This window comes from Sturnira hondurensis, unplaced genomic scaffold (genome assembly GCF_014824575.4).
Source record: "Sturnira hondurensis isolate 20B ecotype Veracruz unplaced genomic scaffold, ASM1482457v3 Scaffold0004068, whole genome shotgun sequence".
NCBI classification, from domain to species: Eukaryota; Metazoa; Chordata; class Mammalia; order Chiroptera; family Phyllostomidae; genus Sturnira; species Sturnira hondurensis.
Genome location: NW_028076699.1, coordinates 9,486,238 through 9,506,133, shown reverse-complemented (window position 1 = coordinate 9,506,133; position 19,896 = coordinate 9,486,238). Strand labels below are relative to the sequence as shown.

Below are 19,896 nucleotides of genomic sequence, written 5' to 3'. Positions count from 1 at the left end.
CCCAGCCCTCTCCCCTGAGCACCACCAGAGACATGCACATGCGCAAACATGTGTGTCCCTGTCCCCCCCCTGCCCCGCCGCCCCCTCTCCCCCCATGGCTCCTCTTTTGAGAATGGGAAACTTAGCCGCTGTCTTGTTCAGGGTTGCTGGACATGAAGATTCAGGGAGGGGTTGCCTGTAGTCCCCTCAGTGGGCTCCACTACTCATCCCAAGGGCAGAGGGTGGGGACACAGTGTCACCCAGTTGCTTGGCCTCACTCCCATGCCCTGATGCCTGCCAGCTTCAGGCGTAGCTCACAAGGTTTCCAACAGGAAGCTATTAAATTGATGAGCATTCTTGTGGTCCTAGATTGATACAGCGACGCTCTGTTTCTTAATGCTGTTGTAATTTCCATAATAACATTTTCCTCTTCTTAAGTAAACTTGGACCCCAGCCCACAGAACGTGGCTGGCTTTGCCTGGGGAATTCAAGACCTGAGATCGTGGAGGGAACACTCCCTGAAAAGGTGGGAGGAGTAAGGGAGAGGCACGGCTCCCCCAGCCCGAGGTGGCGTTGGGCTGAGCCGGAATCCAGAAGGACCCACAACTCAGCTCTGGGCCAGTGCATCTCCATCCACCTGGATACACCCCTTTTACAAAACAGGGAAGCACTAGGACACGGCTAAGAACCCTGACTCCAGGCTTTCATGGGACCACTGTGTACCACCTGTGTGACCTAAGGTAAATCACTCAGCCTCTCCGGCCGTTCAGTTTCTCATCTGAAAAATAGGAATAATGATAATACATAACATAATGCACCTGTACATTACGCACTGTTGAATTAAATAATACATGTCAAGTGCCTAAGAGAGTAAGAGAGTAGCTGATGCAAAGCATGTGCTCACCTGATCTTTAAAGAAATCTACACAAATGACCATGTCTCATAGGTAATCTTGTAAGTCTAAGTTTCTCAGGTTCCGGAGTCTGGGAATAATAAAATCTTAATTTTTTTCTTTCCTTTTTTTTTTTACTCACTGAGTTTAAGAAATCTTAAGGTTATGTACTAATGTAAGGTTGTCAAACTCATTTTCACCAGGGGCCACATCAGCTTCATGGTTGCTTTCAAAGAGTTGAGTGTAATTTTAGGACTGTATAAATGTAACTATTACTTAACTGTTAAGCAAGAGCTAAATGCTATCACTGGGTAGAAACGAAACAGGTAGAAACGAAACTTGCTTGCCCGGATAAAACAAGGTGGAGGGCCAGATTTGGCCCATGGGCCTTGTGTTTGCCACCTGTATACTAATGAAATGAAATAACAGTTAGCATGTGGAATGTTAGATTCACAGAATCCTAGACTATGAAACAAAATGATATTCACATCCTGAGGTCTTCAAGGTGAAACTGACACTGACCATCCAGCGTCTGCTCCCCTATCTCCATGACTATGAGTCCGGTACCTGGGATGGTAGCTCCTAGGGGGTTAACACTGAGGACAGACCTGCCCACTTTGTCAGCCCCCATTGGTCTTGTCCTGGCTCTTCTCTCTGGGTCACCAGGGTGTGTCTGCTTCCTCTTCCCATCAGAGCCCTGAGAGGTCAGGAGAGAGGGGTATGTGGGTCTACCCACTGCCTGCTCTTCAAGCTGCTTTCTCTCAGAACAAGGCTTTTCATCGTGTCACTGGTGGGCCACATTGATCTAATCAAGTGATACCTAATATCCCAGGGTGAACAAAGGGTGAGCCTGACCATGGCAGGGCTCAGAGGGACTTCTGTCATCCTCCCTTGTCTTTTCACTCAGTCCAGAACCACGCTCTTTCTGGCTCTTCCAGCTTCTCTGAATCTCAACTCCTAGAGCCCATTTCATTGAATAATGATGGGGTTGAGCATGTGTGTGTGTGTGTGCATGCACACCTTTGTGTGTACAAATATGTAAAAAAATTGGGAAGGAAGCTGGATCTCAGAAGTTAAGAACTCAACGACTAAAGAGGGAGAAGAAAGCAAGCAAGATGGTTGAAAGTGCTTCTGATGGCAGACTGTCGCCGCCCTCACCACGTGCGGCATCCACGGAAGTGACACGCCTGCAGCAGGGCCTTCTGACTGGTGTGCAGAACACCCACAGTTCCCATGATCGGTTCATAACTTTCCACACTCATTTCCTTGTAGAAGAAGCCAACAGTCTGTAGGCGTGAGGCCCATTCGCCCCTGATGCTGATGCGACCCAGAGTTGAAAATATCACTGGCTAGGCATCTTGATAGGGAGTTAAGAAGGGTTCACATGACTGCGTGGGTGCGCTCTGCACAAGAGTGCCTGGCCGAGGGGCAAGTTGGGGTCAAGATCCAGCCTGTGCTCTGCTCATAGGACACACACCTGGCATGAGGTTGCATCCAATCAGAGGAGGTTCCTTTTTCTGATGCACACACAAGCGTCCTAAGGTTTAGCAGCAGGCAAGGAGGTGGTGGAGTGGGTGATGAAATAAAAAACGTAGGTCTAGGGAGATAGAAACTGGGGAGAGCAACAAATTTACTTCACAGTGAGAGGCACAAAACTGACTCAAATGCAAACCCTTTTCTTGAGGAACTCTAGTCTTGTGCAGGAAACATCCAAACAGATGATTGAGAGGCTGTTGGAACCTGGAGGAAGGTGGGCATTCGGGCCCCAGCTCTGGGTCCTGGAGGATGAACAGGAGTGTATTGGGTAGGAGAGGCTGGGAGGGGAGGCCCACACAGCATGGGGATGTTGGAGAATGGGAATGCAATGATGTGATTTGTAAGAAATACATGTTTGGTGATCACAGTTCCTGGCTCACAGCCCCCCAAACCCTTGGAATTTCCTGGGCAGTAAGAGCAATGGGAGCATCCTTCATTATAATGTGTTGATCACTTGTTCTCAGTTCCTGTAATCAATCCAGAGACATAAAGGTGAAACAGAAGTCTTGTCACTCATGACAAGCTCTTTCCCACCACAACACTAATGTTAATAATGATTTGCCTTTTGGAAAGCCCTTAGGGTGGGGGCTGGTTGATGGGGGTACAGACCAAGAAAGGAGGATTGGTACTTCCAGTCCCACCCCCTGATTTCCTTGGAAGAGAGAGGGGCTGAAGGGTGAGTCATCACCAATAGCCAATGATTTCATCACTCATGCCTATGTCATGAAGCCTCCCTAAAAACCCAAAAGGATGGGGTTTGGAGAGCTTCCAGGCTGGTGAGCACGTGAAGGTGCTGGGAGAGTGGTGCACCTGGAGAGGGCATTGAAGCTCCACGCCCCTTCCCCATGCCTCGCCCTAAGCATCTCTTCAGCTGGTTGTTTTCGTATGCTTTAACATCCTTTGTAATAAACTGGGAATCTAGTGAGTAAAAAGGTTTCCACTTTAGCAAATTAATTAAACCCAAGAAGGGGGTTGTGGGAACCTCTGATTTATAGCCAGTGGGTCAGAAGCACAGGGTAGGGAGCACAGCCTTGTGGGACTGAGCCCTTAGTCTGTGGAATCTGATTCTATCTCCAGGTAGATGGTATCAGAACTGAGTTGCATTTTAGGACCCTAGCTAGGATCAGAGAATTGCCTGGTGCTGTGGGACCTCCTCCCCTCAACCCCTACACACATTGGGTTAGGTGGTAGAATCTTCTTAAGAAATGATTCTTAGAACCTGCAAAGAGCTTAAAATGAAGGCCATTAACATGTATTTGCTGAATGAATAAGTGATTGAATGAAGGTGCATGGGTGATTGTGGGGAGACCGGAGGGAGGTAAATTTGCAGAGGTGGGCAGGGCCTGGGTCTGGAGGGCCCCCCGGGGCTGTATGTGAAGATGCCCAAACATTTTTCTTGTTGGTGATGGGAAGCTACTGAGTGACATGATTAGATTTATTAGACATCCCTCTGGCAAAGTTGTGGAGGTGGCTCAGAAGGTGAGACTGGAGCAGAGTTGCCATCAGCCACATGTATTGTCACTGCTAGCAGCAAGCCCTGAGCTTGTACTCAGGGTGAGTGGGACCAGACAGCCTGGTACAGGGATCTCCAAGCACTGAGGGAGGCAGAGCTGTGTGGACACTGAGCTGCCTGTGCAGCTGGAAAAGGTGTGGGAGGCAGGGGCACGCCAAGGTGCTCCTCAGGCCTGGCCTTTGTGGGTGTGGGGCTCCTCTTGTTCCAGCAACAGTGTTACCTCCTCAGACCTGAGCCTACAGGTTGGAATCTGCACCTAGGAGTCTCTTTCAGGATGGACATGAGATAACCTTCCTCTCATTTCCAGAGCTTGGAATTGAGGGGCTGCCCAAAGTGCCAAATCAGCTGCTCTGGACCCTACCACGTGCCTCCTGCCTTAGGAACTTCTGTGAAAGCAATGTTATGGCTGCTGAGTCCTGTAGAATAGGAGCTGGAAGCTCAGATGGGTAAGACGGACAGTGGTGGAGAGCAAGGGTGGGCACTGAGGGTCTGAGAAATAAGCAAAGACTAAGAGAAATAGATGCTGTTTGAGCCTCAGCTCTGCCAAGTGACCATGGCTAGGTTACTAACCCATCTTGCCAAAATATGGAGAACTCAAAACATCAGTCCAGGGAAGTGGGGGCATTTACTTCTCTGAGGGGGACTTTCTAAGAAAGGGAACTTTAGAAAGGCCCAGGGCTTTCTAAACTATCTTGGAAGAGGCAGGTGGATGAAAGGTATGCTTGGGAAAGGAGAGAATCTGAAGCTTATAGAGAACTGCAGGGTAATGTGTCCCATGACAGAGGATGGGGCACCAAGGAGACCAGCTGAGCCCAAGCAACCATTCTTTCTTTCTTATTTCCTGCAGCCTCTGGGACTATCCTGATCTATGTCAATGGCCCTGTCTCTAACTTAGCTCCCCCTCACCTACACTGCTACCTAGACCCCAGTTCTTTGCCATTCTTCAAGCACCTCCCCCCTACCTCCACCCAATTCGCTCCTCTGCTCCTCCGTGTTCCCTCCTGGGCACCTTTCCAGTCTGCCTTGGAATGCCCACTGCCTTCAGCTCAAGTGCCTCTGGCTGGCAGCCCTTTGCCTTTGCTGCCCCCTCCTCCTTTTTCAACTTCTAACCCGGAGTCACATCCCTCCCTTCTTCTCCTAGGAAACCTTCTATTTCACCTGCATCTTAACTATTCGTGTACTTGGGATTGGAGTCAGAGATCCTGGTCTGAACTCTGCTCTCAAAAGGGATGTAAATGTAGGTGTAGTCCTTGACCCTCCTCCAGGTTCCCGCAGCCTCTCAACTGTCTGTTTGGATGTTTCCTGCCTCACCTCCTTGTTCCTAAAATAAGGTTATGTGCCTCTGAGACAGACCACCCATCTGCCCTGCTGTGCCTGGGACAGCCAGGTTTATGCCTATTGCCCCCATGTAATTATTAATAGTGCCCCCTTACACTCCCAGAATTGTCTTGGTTTATGTGATAAATTACATGTTCATCTTACTCCTGAAGCTCTTATGAAGATCAAATTAGATAATCTCGTGAGATAATCCATGTAAAGTTTCTCAGCAGAATGCCTGGCATAGAGTAAGTACTCATTAAATATCCACTTGTTATTTTCTTCCCCACAGACTGAGCTCCCCAAGGAAGGAGACATGGGGTCTGATTCAGTTACAATTACCAGATGAGAATGGCCAATTATCCGAGAATTTAGAGTACAATCCAGTCCAGGAAATGCTAAAGTAAGGGTGAGGGTGACTTTGTCTCTTATGACTCAAAGGCCTGTCAGCAACATTACAATACCTCTTTTTGGCATTGTGCTGGAGCCTGGGATCAAGGAGAGCCACATTTCCTGTGCACCTACTGTGTGCAAAGCTCTTTCTTTATAAACTTCTCTGTTAAGGTATTGGGATGATGTTGGTTAATAGGATCGTATAGGTTTCAAGTGTAATTTCTATGACACAGGATCTGTGTACTGTACTGTGTGCCCACCACCCAAAGTCAAACCATCTTCCATCACCACGTACTAGGCCCCCCTTCTACCTCCACCCCCTTCCCTCTGGCAACCACCACATTGCTGTCTGTGTCCATGAGCTTCAGTTTTATATCGCACATATGAGTGAAATTATCAGGTTCTTAGCTCTTTCCGACTGGCTTATTTCACTCAGCGTAATATTCTCAAGGTCCATCCAGGATGTCACAAATGGCAGTGTTTCCACTTTTCTTATGGCTGAGTAGTATCCCACTGTGTGTATGCACTACATCTTCTTTATCCAGTCCTCTGTCATAGACACTTTGGTTGCCTCCGTGTCTTGGCCACTGTGAATAATGCTGCAATGAACATAGAGTGCATATATCTTTGTGGATACACGTTGTTGAGTTTTTCGGGTAGGTACCCAGGAGAAGGATTACTGGGTCATGTGGTAACTATTCTCAATTTTCTGAGGAACCACCGGACTGTTTTCCACAGTGGCTGTACCAGTCTACGTTCTCACCAGCAGGGAATGAGGGTTCCTTTTTCTCCACAGCCTCTGCAACACTTCTTATTACTTGTCTTGTTGATGACAGCCATTCTGATGGGAGTGAGGCGGTACCTTTCCTCTTTTTTTTAAATGTCACTGAGTCCTCACATTCATCCTGAGAGGGGGGTCTAATGCTAAAGGACTGGCCATTGAAGAGAAGTTCCATTTTAGGACAATAAGAAATAGGGCCACGAGTGCTGAGAGATGAAGCTCAGGAGTCTGCGGGGAACAGACGGCTCAGGCCTTAAGAGGCACCAGTGAGAAGTTTGTGCTGTAAAAGCTACTGTGGGGTCTTCTTCCAGCCAGTGGTGTGGGCAGAGTCAAATCTGTATTTTAGGAAGATCACTTTGGCCCAGGTGTGGGGGCTGAACTGGGAGGTGTGAGACCAGGTGGGAGGGGACTGTGGCTCTAATCCAGGAGAGAGATAATGAGAGGCAGGGCCAGCAAACTCCAAGTTTAAATGTCCAAAGATGTCTGAGGTGGTGGTTCTCATAGTATTGAGCACATGCCTGACAGCATTGTTATTAATATTGATTCATAATAGCCATTATGAAAACAGTAATAGCAAGAATAGTAAAAGCACCTATTTATGGGACAATACAATGTGTGACATAATGTGCTTTGCCCACACTATCTCGTTTAATCCTCATAACTATCCTACCAGGTAGGTGCTCTGACTAACCTTATTTTACAAACGAGAAAACTGAGGCCCAGGGAACTGACATGATTTGCCCAAGGTCACACACACTGAAAAAACATAAATTCAAGATTTCAAGGTACAACTGTCCAACTCCAGAGCTCAAGCACATTAAGCCTCCACACCAATTGCCTTGGAGGGATTTCTGCACTGTCCTGGGCACAGAGAATCATCAGCAGGAGCCCATGTCGGCTGGCTCTGCAGGACAGAGTGACAGGTTTACTGTGTGTCAGGGTCCTTGAGGGAGAAGGACTCCAATGGAAGGGCTAGTGCAGCCTCTGTGCCCTGAAGTCGCCTTCCACTGACACAGGCTAAGGCTGACCTGGGAAGAGCAGAGCCTGGGAGGGGGGTGGGGTGGGGGAGGGGATCCTGGTCCCCACCCCCTTACCTCCCCAGGTTTTGGCCCTTGGTGCTTCTAGGATGGCTCTTCCTCCCAGCTTTGTGCAGTGGGGCCATCCAGCTTCCTCCAGAGACCACCATCTCTCTTCTAATTGGTGGAAAATTGGTTGCTAACTGTCAGGAAATCACCGATTTTCCATCCATTACTGGGGGGACCAGGGCTGGGTAGCTGTGGGGGCCCCTGGGTGGGAAGCAGATGCTGATTAGGCCTTGCAGTTAATGATTAGGTTTGTGGACCTCCTCAGGCAGTGCTCCCAGACTGCTTATTAACTCCCTGTGAAGACCCATTGGGTAGGAGATATTGGTTAAATAGGACGCAGAGCCACAAAAGAGTTACTATTCATTAGGCTTTGGTTGTGGGAAGGGAGGAGACTGGGGGAAAAATACTGTGGCTTCAACCCAGGAATGTTAAACAGCCCCATAAGTTGGCAGAGAACTTTATAATTGTTGCTATTAAAATATATGTATTTATATAGGTGATTTGTTGGAGGAAAGAATGTCGGCATTTGAGGGAGATCCCTGCTATGATCTCACCCAGGATTAAGTTGTTAGGGACTAGATATTAATTAAGGCTGAGGGCCCCAATCCCTTCCTAATTAGCTCATGGAGTATAATTTGCTACTGTTATAATCACCTCCAATTTGCCTGGAGCTTTCCTCTAGCTGAATTGGGTGAGTTTTACCCCATTTTATGAGCAGAGGGAAGAGGGGAAGCCAGAGGCCCCCATTCACACCCCTCTTCCCTGCTGGTGAGGAAAGCGCTTCTCTCTCCAGTTTCCTCATCTGCAGCAAAGGGGTAGGTGAGGGAAAGGGGGGGATGTGTTGGACAAGCCATCCTCCACTGGGATGTTCTGCAACCCATAGCATTGGTAAAAATTCGATGCTGGCTTGAGGTTGGGGTGATATTGATGCCCAGTTTCTTCATTCTTCACATCCCCAAAAATGTCTTTTCCAAAGGGAAGACAGGGAGCTCTCCCATGGGGACCAGAGCTCAATTGCCAACAGGGCTCTCTTCTGAAGGTCAGGAAAGGAGGTCATTTGTCAGTCTTGATGACAGGAAGAAGTACGCACTCAGCAGTTCTCACCCCAGTGGACCCCTGAGTCTTCTGAGAAGTCCATCTCTGTTGGCTGAGCACTGTGTGTTCATGCTGTCTCTGCTCTAGAAATCCCTCCTTTCTGCTCCTAAGTTACCTAGCAAACTCCTACGCATCCTTTAGCACCCAGTTCAAATATCTCTTTGTAGTTAAGGCTTTCCTGATTGTCCCAGGAAAGTCTAGTTAGGCTATCCTCTAAACTGCTTTTCTTGACTCTTCTATTCAGACTTTCAGCTAATCTTGCCCTCCAAGATGATTGTTCATGCCTTGGTCTCACCTATCAAACTGTGAACTTCTCGAGAGCAGGACCATACCATGTCTTATTCAACTTGGAATCTGCAGAGCTCATTCCAGAGTAAATGTCAAGGTTGGCTGAGCTCACTTTGTTTTTTGGTTTATGCAGTCTTTGAGATGGGGTGCCTAGTCCTTTGCATCTGGTATGAAGAGGAAAATGGGTTTTGAGAGCAATTTTGCTCTGGTCCTCGTACGGTCTCTGGGACTGTGAGGTGTGGACCTTGTTCTCAGCCCTAATGTAGGCATTTAAGAGGGAGTCCTACGTCTCCACCCTACTTGGGGATTCTGGGGGTGAAAGGCACAATTTGAGAAGGCAGAGCCTCAATCTTTCTCTTCCCTTCCTCCTGAGGTCATTAACACAGACCTGGGAATGCAAATCGGTTTTGCAGAAAGAAGTGAGGCTATTTTGCACTGAATTCAATTGGTCATGATGGAACCCACAAAAGAGACTGAGAGAGGTCCTTCGAACTCAGGCTGCTAGGCAGGGGAGTTCGCCTGCAGCTCCCTGGGCTGGGAGCAGAGGATCAAAGGCAAGGGAGGTTCTGCTGACTAGAAATATAAACAGGTTCAAGAAGGGCTTAAAGAAATTCCTGGATGACAGATCCCTCACAGGTAACAGGTCATTAATAACCATAAAAGATAATGATGACAATAATAATAATTAATAATAATACCTCCAAGAGAGCTTTTGTACTTTTCAAAAGCTTTTTTTTTCTTGCCACTATCTTATTAGATACTCTTCATCCATTTGGAGGGAGGACATACGTGCTCAGAAAGGTGAAGGAACTTGCCTGAGGCCACACATTGTTCAGGGCTAAGCCGGCATTAGGTCTGAGAAGTTCCTGAGGTCAGAGAAAGTGTGCAGTGTGTCCTGAGCTAGGGCCCCATTTCTGGCCCCCACAACCCCATGTCAGTCCTGCGCTGTCACACTGCTTTGGTGAGCTCCTCATGGAAGGTGTGCACAGGGTCCCCGTTCTGCTCTGTCATTGTGCCGCCTGTCATTGAACATTACTCTTCCTCTCACTTCAGTTTCCCCATTTGGATAATAAGGTGGTGGTTGGATATCCTGGGAAGTTAATCTCCTGGATCCACTGTTTTCTCTTGGTAAAGTGGGGTTGTAGGAGGGCCTGTCACTCCTATCATGAGTAAACGATACAGTACCTGCAATGCGCTTAACCTTCCTGGCACATATTGTGTGCTCAAAAAATATGAAATTTGGGCAATGCCTGGTGAAAGCAACCCTGAGAGTGAGGCCCTCAGGGCTGATGCAGACATGCTTAGGGGGCCAATGTGTTGTCTGCTGGCTGTCTATCTGCTGTTCTCTCAATTGAGGGCTTCCCACTGAGGGTTCTGTTAACCCTGGTGGACTTCTGGAGGAATCTCCCTGGAGTTTTATGGACTCTTTGCAATGGTTCTGTAGAAAGTTATTGGTGATCTGGGGTATCTTTCTAGAGTTCTGAAGAGGCTATTTTACAAGTGGAGTGAGACTTTGGAAAGTTTGTAAATTTACCAGATGTGCCCACATCTGGCAATGTGTGAGGCTATGTGTTCTGAAGCCAGTTTCTCTTATGTTATCCTTGCATTACCCTGTTCTTTGCATCACTTCTTCTCAAGTGAAAATCATGGTTCCTCTTGGCGGGTGAAAGGGATCAGTGCTGCCACCTATGGACAGGAAAGTGATTAGTTTTATTTCTTGGAGAGCCTGTTTAAAAGCAGCAGAAAAAGAGAGAATTAGTTGCCAGCCCCACCTACTTCCCTCACCTTATTACCCTAGTATTAAAAAATGTATTATTGTTCACCACTATTGTCTCCAGACGTCCCACCTTAATAGAAATCTCTGGTTGTAAAGCAGGATGCATGTGGTACCGTTTCCATTTAGAACAACGGCTGGAGCCCCAGCTTCATCACACTGCATTGTATAGGGTACAAAATGATTAAGTATATGTTTATTAACTGGTCATTATATATTGGGAATTGCTTTGGCATTGGATCAAAATTTTTGAAGGTCTTGTACAAAGCTTTGGTTTAGTAGATTCCATTGGGACAGGATGATTCAAAGGGAGGTACTAGACATTGTTTGGTCAAGTGGGTAATTCTGTCACGTTGCAAAAATGGCATATTCTGGGGTCAGAGGTGCAAGCTGGCTAGGGTGGAAGCAAGGAAGAGAGATATGAGTCCTGGAGCTCCAGGTCCCATGGTGGGGTTGTGTGGTTACCAGTTTTCTCTTGCCATGAAGAACTGTACGTGAACTTACACTGGACAACCTGCATGTACAGAGCTAACACAGACTGAGAAAAACAAGCACGTGTAGACTGTAGGGGAACGTATGCTAGAGGACCACAAAGAACCAAGGGTATGTTTTCTAGCATCAAAGGAGGAATGGGAGCTCAGAATCGGGAGGTGTCCTTTCAAACCCCCCAGCAGGTCAAGAGAAGAGCCAGGCCTAGAACCCAGGGCCCCTAGCTCCTCACCATAGGCTCTCTGGGAAGACTTTCACAGCAGGTAACCCTCTGGAACAGGACCTTGTTCTCTATCCAAAGCTCCCTTTCCCTGAGGGCTACAGAGATGGAGCTTAATCTTTAATGAACTGGCTTTCAGTTTAACTACCCCATGGCAATGATTAATACCCAGTGACCTAGCCTGGCATCTGGTGATCCTGACCAGGACTGACCCATGAGAGTGTTTATGGACTCCAGGCCCAGGTATGGGCTCATATACAGCTGGATGAGTTTTGAGGGGTGCTGGGATGTTCTCCTACCTAAAAGAATCTCTTCTGCCCTGTACCTGGAATCCTGTCATTGGATATTACTCTTCTGAAATAGGATATCACAAAAGCTCCTTGGTCAGGGGGACAAAGAATATAGGTGGTGTAAAAAATCACCCTTGGACTATTGATTTGACAGTTCTGGTATCCAGCAGCTCAGACAAATGACAAGATTCATACTTTCTAGTCAAAGGCTAATACTCTAATGTGGCATCACAGGATCCATAGCACAACCAGACCATAAGTTTATATGGGTAAGGGCAGGGTCTAGAGGGCAGAGACGTCTGGGGAGAGAACTCTGAGGTTCGGAGCTGGGAAGGCCTCAGTGGAAAGCCTAGCTCCGATAGTCCTTGGCAGTGAGAACATGGGTAAGCCTCTTTCAGCCTCAGTTTGTTGTCTATCAGGTGAGGAAGAGTACCTACAGACTCTTTCGAAGATGAGAGAGACAGTACATATAAAGTATCTGGCCTAGAGGAGGAGGCATGGACTAGATAGTGTTTTTTTTCCCCAGTTTTTTCAGTTCTGTGACTTGCTTTAGCAATCTTCTGCAGAGAGAAAGAGAAGATTCCAGGTTCATCTGAGAAGGAGGGTTTTTTCCCTCACATGTTCTGGGATGTTTACAAGGAATGGTTGTCTACTTGTGAGACCAGACAGTTAGCTCCATCCTTTCCTGTCCTTTGAGGCAGGGCTGACCAGTGAGCAGGGCTGGGTTTGCCTCCCTCAGTATCTTCTTACCTCTTCTGTTGATTGTAAACACTGAGAGCTGAGCAAGTGCCTTAGTCTGAGTCCCTTGCTGCCTCTGTGTTGCATCTTAGAATCAGCTGGCACCAGCATGGGGCTTGGCAGCAGCTCTGTCTCAAGTCCTGGTCTGGGGCTCAGTGCCCACTGCCATTTTCCTGGGATTGCTGAGGTGAAGCCCTGTGTGAAGGCAGGAAAGTGGCTGCTCTGACCTTCCTGGGAAGGACTGATTGGGAAGATGGGTTGGGGGTCAGGCAGGCTGAAGCAGGGAACCATGAAGCCCCCAGCGGAAGCCGTGGCTCCTTTTCTGTTTTGGTTTTGCTTTTGTGGGCTTTTCATTTCAGAAGTTAATCTAGTTAATGCCAACAATGTCATTTTGGCAAGCCAGCAATTTCCTTTTGCCCTTTATTTAATGAGCTCCTGCCCCCACTCCAATCTCTATAATAAAAGGCATGCAGGTGAGTAATTACAGAGGTGTAAAATAGGGGCGCTGGGCCACAGCCAGCTGAGCATTCTGGAGCATCTGTTGGGGAGGATTTGGGGGAACTACTCAGCTCTACTGTTCTGTTCCAGGTAGGGATATTGAAGCTCATTGAGGGTGAGGAACTTATACAAGTCTATGTAGCAGGTAGAAGTGAGGACCAGATGGGAAGGACCAGCTGGGGTCCTTTCCATTACTGAGTGCTAACTGGATATCCTTACCTGCATCCTGCAGAGCATTTCTGTAAAAGCTCTCACCTGCTATCAGTCCACACATCCAGACACTCATCTATCCACCATGTACTCTGTGGATACTTACTGAGCACCTACTATGTGCAAGGCGCTGGAAATACAGTAGAGACCAAGACTCTCACAGTCTTGTCCTCATAGAGATTTTCATCTTCAATGTACATTCCCACACTCAAATTGATGGAGGCACACCATGTGAACAGATGGTTTTAATATAGGGTGGCAAATGCTATGTTTATTATAAGCATTGGACCCCTAAGTTTTCCTGCGGGGCCATGGAGAACTTTTTGGAGGTAAGTCATTATAATGAGTCTTGGAGGACAGGAGAAAGCTTGTGAAGGTGGTATGCTAGAACATAAGAAGTTTTTAAAAGAATCTGGAAGGATATTTACCCAAATGTTAGCAGCGTTTATCTCTGGAAAATAGGATTTGCAAGATAGTGAGTGAGAGGGGTAGAGAAGAAATTTTTACTTCCTACTTTCCACCTTTGGTATTGTTTGAATTAGAGTGTGTATTGGAATTTTAATTTAAAAAGATATTACTATTTGAACAAATATGTAGAGTGTTTAAGGAACATCAAGCGGTTCCATGTGATAAGTGCAGAGCATTGGAGGAAGAGAGGGGAGAATGAGACTGTGAAAGTCAGCTGGGAGGTCTAAGAAGATCCTGAAATGCTGGGTTAAGGAATTTGGATTTTATCAATAAAGGTCCATCAAGGCAAGAGCAGAGGACACATTCAGAGAGCCTAGCAGTGCCTGGCACACAGTAGATACTTAATCTATACCTGATGTTGAATAAATGGCAATGACCAGATAATGTGGCATCATCTAAGGTCTGAATTAGAGGGCTATGAAGTTGTGGTGACTCACCACCATGTGTTGGTGACAGTGTTTGGACAGTTGAGAAGCCACTCTGAGAAAATGTGTACCTGCAGAAGTGGGTAAAGGGTATGGGGAACCCATATGAAGAGAGAAAGAGACACTGTGGTTTTTCTCAGACCAGAGCAGTGTGGAATGGGTCCAGACCGATTAACTTGGGCATAAGTTTACAACTTTGGGGAGTATGTTTTCATATGAGAAAGTTCCCAGGACATAGGCTTTTCCAGACCAGACTAGAGTTTTTTGGTATCCTTTGTGGCCACAAACCCATCAAAGCAGGTTACCATCACTTTTGCCCCCCAGATGTGTCTACTTCAATCTCTCTTGTCTTCAGTACATCCTCAACACCACAGCAGGAGGGAGCCTCCAAAAATGCAGTTCTAACCATGTTGCCTCCTTGCTTGAATCCTTCACAATAAAGGTCAGCCCCTTCCCTCACTTTGGCTTAGGAGGACTTTTTGATCTGTTCCCTGTTGATTTCTCTAAATTCATCTACTACAGTCTGTTATACAGAACCTATTCTGCAGCCAACTCCATTGCTCTCAGTTAACTGAGTTATTTCATGCCTCTCTCCCTCTTTGTCTGGATCACCTCTTTCCTTCTCTGGGGTTGATCCCACCCTCACACACCTTCCCTCTACCTCACACTTGCCTGATTGACACCTAGCCCTCCTTTAAGATTTTATTTTTGAGTTATCTCCCCGCTGAAGCCTTTTCTGATCACATCTCCACTCCTGCCTGCACTTCACTGCCCTGGATGGTTTTGGTAATGCCCTCCCTAGAACCTTGCGCCCAGAGGGCTCTGTACTGGTGGCCCTGGGAAAAACACAGATGAGGGCTGATCTTGGCCTGCACTATCTGGAAAACCCAAGGGCCAGCACACCCAGTGGACAAGTACAGGCCACCTGGGAGCACCACCACCCTCCTCTTGGCACAGCTGATCTTCCAAGGAAGGAGGAGGTTAGTGGTCAGTGGTCACAGCCAATCCTTGCAGCTGACTGGCCTGGGTAAGTCCCTTCCATTGATCTACCAATAGCGATCAAGACTCAAGTACAAGAGGAAGGTGTGTTCAGCCCACACAAAGGCTGTACCTTAAGTACCCAGCCAGCTTGGGTGATAGGGGAGGCTATGCCACTGGACCCTACAGGATGCCTACTACATTAGGCCATACAACCAAGACATTTAGGTTGTCAAAGCAGCTCTACCTAATCCATAGGAACAAACACAGGGAGGCTGCCAAAACAAGGAGACAAAGAAACATGGTCTAAATGAAAAAAACAGATCAAAACTCCAGAAAAAAGAGCTAAGTGAAATGGAAATAAGCAATCAGATGCAGAGCTCAAAACACTGTTTATAAGGATACTCAAGGAACTTAGTGAGAACCTCAGCAGCATAAAGAAGACCCAGTTGGAAATAAAGGATTCACTAGTTGAAATAAAGAGCAATTTACAGGGAAACAACAGTTCAGTTGATGAAGCCAAGAATCAAATCAATGATTTGGAACATAAGGAAGCAAAAAGTAACCAATCAAAACAAGAAGAAAAAGGAATCCAAAAAAATGAGAATAGTATAAGCAGCTTCTGGGACAACTTTAAGAGGTCCGACATCTGCATTATACAGATGCCAGAAGGAGAAGAGAAAGAATAAGAAATTGAAAATGTATTTGATAAAATAATGAAAGCAAACTTCTCTAATTTGGTGAAGGAAATAGACATGCAAGTCTGGGAAACACAAATAGTACCAAACAAGATGATGCAAAGAAGCCCACTCCTAGACACATCATAATTAAAATGCAAAGGTTAAAGATAAAGAGAGAATCTGAAAAGCATCAAGAGAAAATAGTTAGTTACCTACAGGAGAGTCCCGTAAGACTGTCAGCTTATTTCTCAAAAGAAACTTTGCAAGCTAGAAGGGACTAGCAAGAAGTATTCAAAGTCATGAACAGCAGGGACCTATAGTCAAGATTGCTCTACCCAGCAAAGCTATCATTTAGAATGTAAGGGCAGATAGAGAGCTTCCCAGACAAGAAAAAACTAGATAAAGTAGTTCATCATCGCCAAACCATTATTATATGAAATGTTAAAGGGACTTATTTAAGAAAAAGAATATCAAAACTATGAACAATAAAATGGCAAAAAACACATATCTATCAACACTTGAATCTAAAAAACAAACTAAGCAAATAAGAAGAATAGAGTCAGAATCATGGATATGGAGAGTGTTCTGAATGATGGGAGGGTGGTGTGAGGGAGTGGGTGAAAAAGTGAGGGGATTAAGAAGTATACATAGGTAATCACAGAATAGCCATGGGGATCTAAAGTGCAGCATAGAAAATGGAGTAGCCAAAGAATTTATACACATGACCCATGGACATGAACAATGGTGTGGGGGACTGCCTGAGTGAATGGGGGTTGCTAGGTGGAGGAGGGCTAAGGGGAAAAATCAGGATAACTATAATAGCATAACCAATAAAATATTTTTTAAAAACAAAACAAAAAAATACAGTGCTCTGCACTATTAAATAGATTTACTAGTAAAGCACCATGACACCTTAGTGCAAATACTGAACTTAGTATTTGCATATTAACCCCTCTCATGCCCCATTCCCACTGACCCTTTTCACTTAGCTGTAAGCTCCTCAATGAGAGGGACTATTTTTTGCTCCCCTTAACACCTGGCACGGAGGCTAGAACATACTAGGTATTCAGTAAGTATTTAGTGAACCAATGCATGAATGAATAACAGGGCACCTCTGTAATGTTTTCTCTTATAAAATGGAAAATTGTATCACCTTCCCACCTCCCCTCATCTTGAGTTGCCGGGAGGATCTGAACCTACACATCCTGCAAGAGACAGCCTTCATTAGAAAGGTGCCAGGCAGGGAAACAGAGTTCCAATCCTGATCCCTCTGCCCTTGGGTGACCCCCTGACCTTCTCTGGGCCTCAGTTTCTCCATGTGTGCAGCGAAGATACTAATCCTAGCAGTAGTTTCTCATAGAAATGTTGTGAAAATCAAAGATGAGACCCAAACCACTTACTACATAAACTCCAGGCAGGATTGAAGTGTCAGCTGGGGAAATGTGGTTGTCTGCCAAGCAGCCAGTCCCGGGCTTTTTTAGGGGGATGGCGGGGCACTTCCACTACATATGGGGACCTGCTCAGGGACTCTTTCTCCCTTCCTCATGCTCACTCATGTTGTGGGGCTCAGAGAATGTTAATTATTAGGCCCTAGCCCACCCGGAGAGCCTCAGATGAAAGCAAGCTCAGAGTGTAAAGTCTAATCGATGCCCTGTGCCTGGCGTCAGGGCCTCGGCTCCCTCTGTCTGGAGATGGATCATTAATCCAGACACTCCGACCTGGAACACTGGGCCCAGGAAGTCCTGAAACATTCCTGACCACCCACGGCTCAGACCGGCAACCCCACGAGGCAGCCAGCCTGCCTGCTGCTAAGTCTCAAAATTTTACAATCTCAGTTGGATGAGACGCAGAGTGTAGCTAGTCCAGACTTTCACCAGGGACAGAAATCCAGTTTCAGTTTGTCAGCTCCCCTCCGACAGATCATCCAAAGAGGTGTGCCCTGACCAACAGCCCTGGACTTGCAGGGGACAGATCTGCTCTGCGTGACTTTGGGCCTGTTTTTTCCTTCTTTACAAGTGAGATAACGTTATCTAACTTTCAGGACTGATATTAGGAATAAATTAGTTGGCTTGAAAGTTTTATTTTGAGATTTGTGATGATATTCACAGGCGAGCTGTCATTATCTTTGTTAATATTGTGAGCTCCTATCCCTGAGGGGTAATAACTCTTTATCTCCAGTGTCTTATTCCATTGACAAGGTNCAACAGCTCTGGACTTGCAGGGGACAGATCTGCTCTGTGTGACTTCGGGCCTTGTTTTTTCCTTCTTTACAAGTGAGATAACGTTATCTAACTTTCAGGACTGATATTAGGAATAAATTAGTTGGCTTGAAAGTTTTATTTTGAGATTTGTGATGATATTCACAGGCGAGCTGTCATTATCTTTGTTAATATTGTGAGCTCCTATCCCTGAGGGGTAATAACTCTTTATCTCCAGTGTCTTATTCCATTGACAAGGTTTTGCTTCTGTTTTTGAAAATTTATGTATACCTGGGGCCTTAAATAGGAAATCAGGACCCCCTTGCCTCAATGCCCTTCAGCCCATAGCCAGCACCTCCCCGCTTAGTAGCATTGCTTGCCTCTCCCCACCTATCAACTGCCTCCCAGATGCCGAAAACTGGCCTTTGCTACCCACTGAGCTTGGCTTGTCTGAGCTCCTCACACCTTTTCTCTTGGCAAGTTTTCACTCATCTTTCAAGGCCCCACTTAATTGTCCTGTCTCCTGAGAAGCCTTCTGGATTCCCTGTTAGAAACCTATGGTGATGCTGGTTGTTGCTTCCCCCGGGTTTCATGTTGTGCTCTCACTACCATAGGACTATGGTATCTCGTTTGAGTTTTAGTTATTTCTGTTGTTGTTGCATGAAGAAAGAATATTAAAATGCATCTCCCTGGGAGGATGGGCCTTCTTATAGCGAATTACAGCATTGGTCATAGGTTCCTCAGCGTAATGTGTGTTTAATACCCGAGTTCCTGGGCAAATGGACAATGCATTTGTCCTGGACAATGCATTCCTGGACAATGTCTCTAGAATCAAACAGACATGGGTCTGAACCTGTGCCCATCCACTTCAAAGAGGCATCACTGAGGGTGTTACGATGTCTTCCTTAATCTGCTCTTTTGTTTGAGCAACGGGGGTGTTACCAAAGCCTGCCTCTTCGGGTTTTGTGGGGATGATAAGAGACGCCTGCACTGACTAGTAGAGCATCTTGCCCTGACTCAGGACTGTTAGTCTTACTATCTGGGCCCCAGTTCAGCCTCTCACTTGCTCTCTGTTTCCTTGTTGGTAATAGAACACGAGTCTACTATCAGAATTTTGCAGCCTGTGATCCTTGGTCACATGGCTGCATTATACAGGTTCATTCCTACTGATTTCACAGATTGACTGAGATGTCTTAGCTTGGTTTCAGATGGCCCTTCTAGCCTTGACCTCCTGTGGTGCCATGATTCTGTGACCAAGGGAGATGTTAAGGGAAGAGCTGTGATGACGGGACGAAGTAGCAGAGGCTGAGAGGCTGTCCTGGTCATGCCATAGGACTTAGTTTGAGGATGCCAGGTACCTGGGGCAGGTGGAAAGAGCAATGATTTGTTTGCCTTTTGCACATCCTCCCCACACTCATGCCTTGTGCAATGTTCAGCATCTGATAGGGATAAGTAAGTCTGCTGAATGGAGAAAAGGAGAGTTCGGAGTTAGTCATCCTTCAGACCAGGTAAACTGAAGTAAGGCCAGGCCTACCTACCCCCTGCTGCCCGTCCTGATTATCCCTTGATGAAATAGCCATTGATTGTGCTCACCTGGCCTAGAAGGTTTCTACAGTCCAAATTCTCAATAGCCACTGCAGCCACCAGATTGTAGCTTCAGATTGCGATATGGGAACTTCCTAGTGAGGGGTGGGTCTGAAGAGAAAAAGGAAGGCTGAGGGAAACCGAGGTCAGCAGGCGGTGCTGAGACATCATTGAGCTTCTCTGTGAAGAAAGAAAGAACCCTTGAGTAGAGGCAATGAAAAATCTCTGAGGTTTCCTGAACCTTAGTCCTGTATCTGTGACTTTGTTATTCTGGGCGGGTCTTCAAAAGGAGTAACCATAAACTCTGAAATGGAGAAAGATTAGTGAGATCAAGTCATTCACAGGGAGCGGGGAGCTGGGAGGCCAAGATGATCACAGACAGGGACAGAATTACAGAGCTGAAGAGGGTGGCAGGCAGGGAGTTTATGGGTAGGAAGAAACACAAGGGTCCTTTGGGGGATAAGA

At 46.6% G+C, this 19,896-nt stretch overlaps 1 long non-coding RNA gene across 4 annotated transcripts; it reads right to left on the bottom strand.

Moving 5' to 3' along the window:
* Positions 1–206: 206 nt before the first annotated feature.
* On the bottom strand, positions 207–17,162 carry LOC118985019 (uncharacterized). 4 transcript variants are annotated; one of them, XR_005066031.1, is made up of 4 exons: positions 17,050–17,162; positions 10,490–10,565; positions 7,506–7,697; positions 207–457 (listed from the first exon to the last, which is right to left on the bottom strand). It is a non-coding gene; the product is annotated as an uncharacterized LOC118985019 (long non-coding RNA). The 4 variants fall into 4 exon arrangements; XR_005066029.1 differs by having other exon boundaries at positions 10,507–10,565; XR_005066032.1 differs by having other exon boundaries at positions 207–344; positions 10,507–10,565.
* Between the last annotated feature and the right edge of the window lie 2,734 nt (positions 17,163–19,896).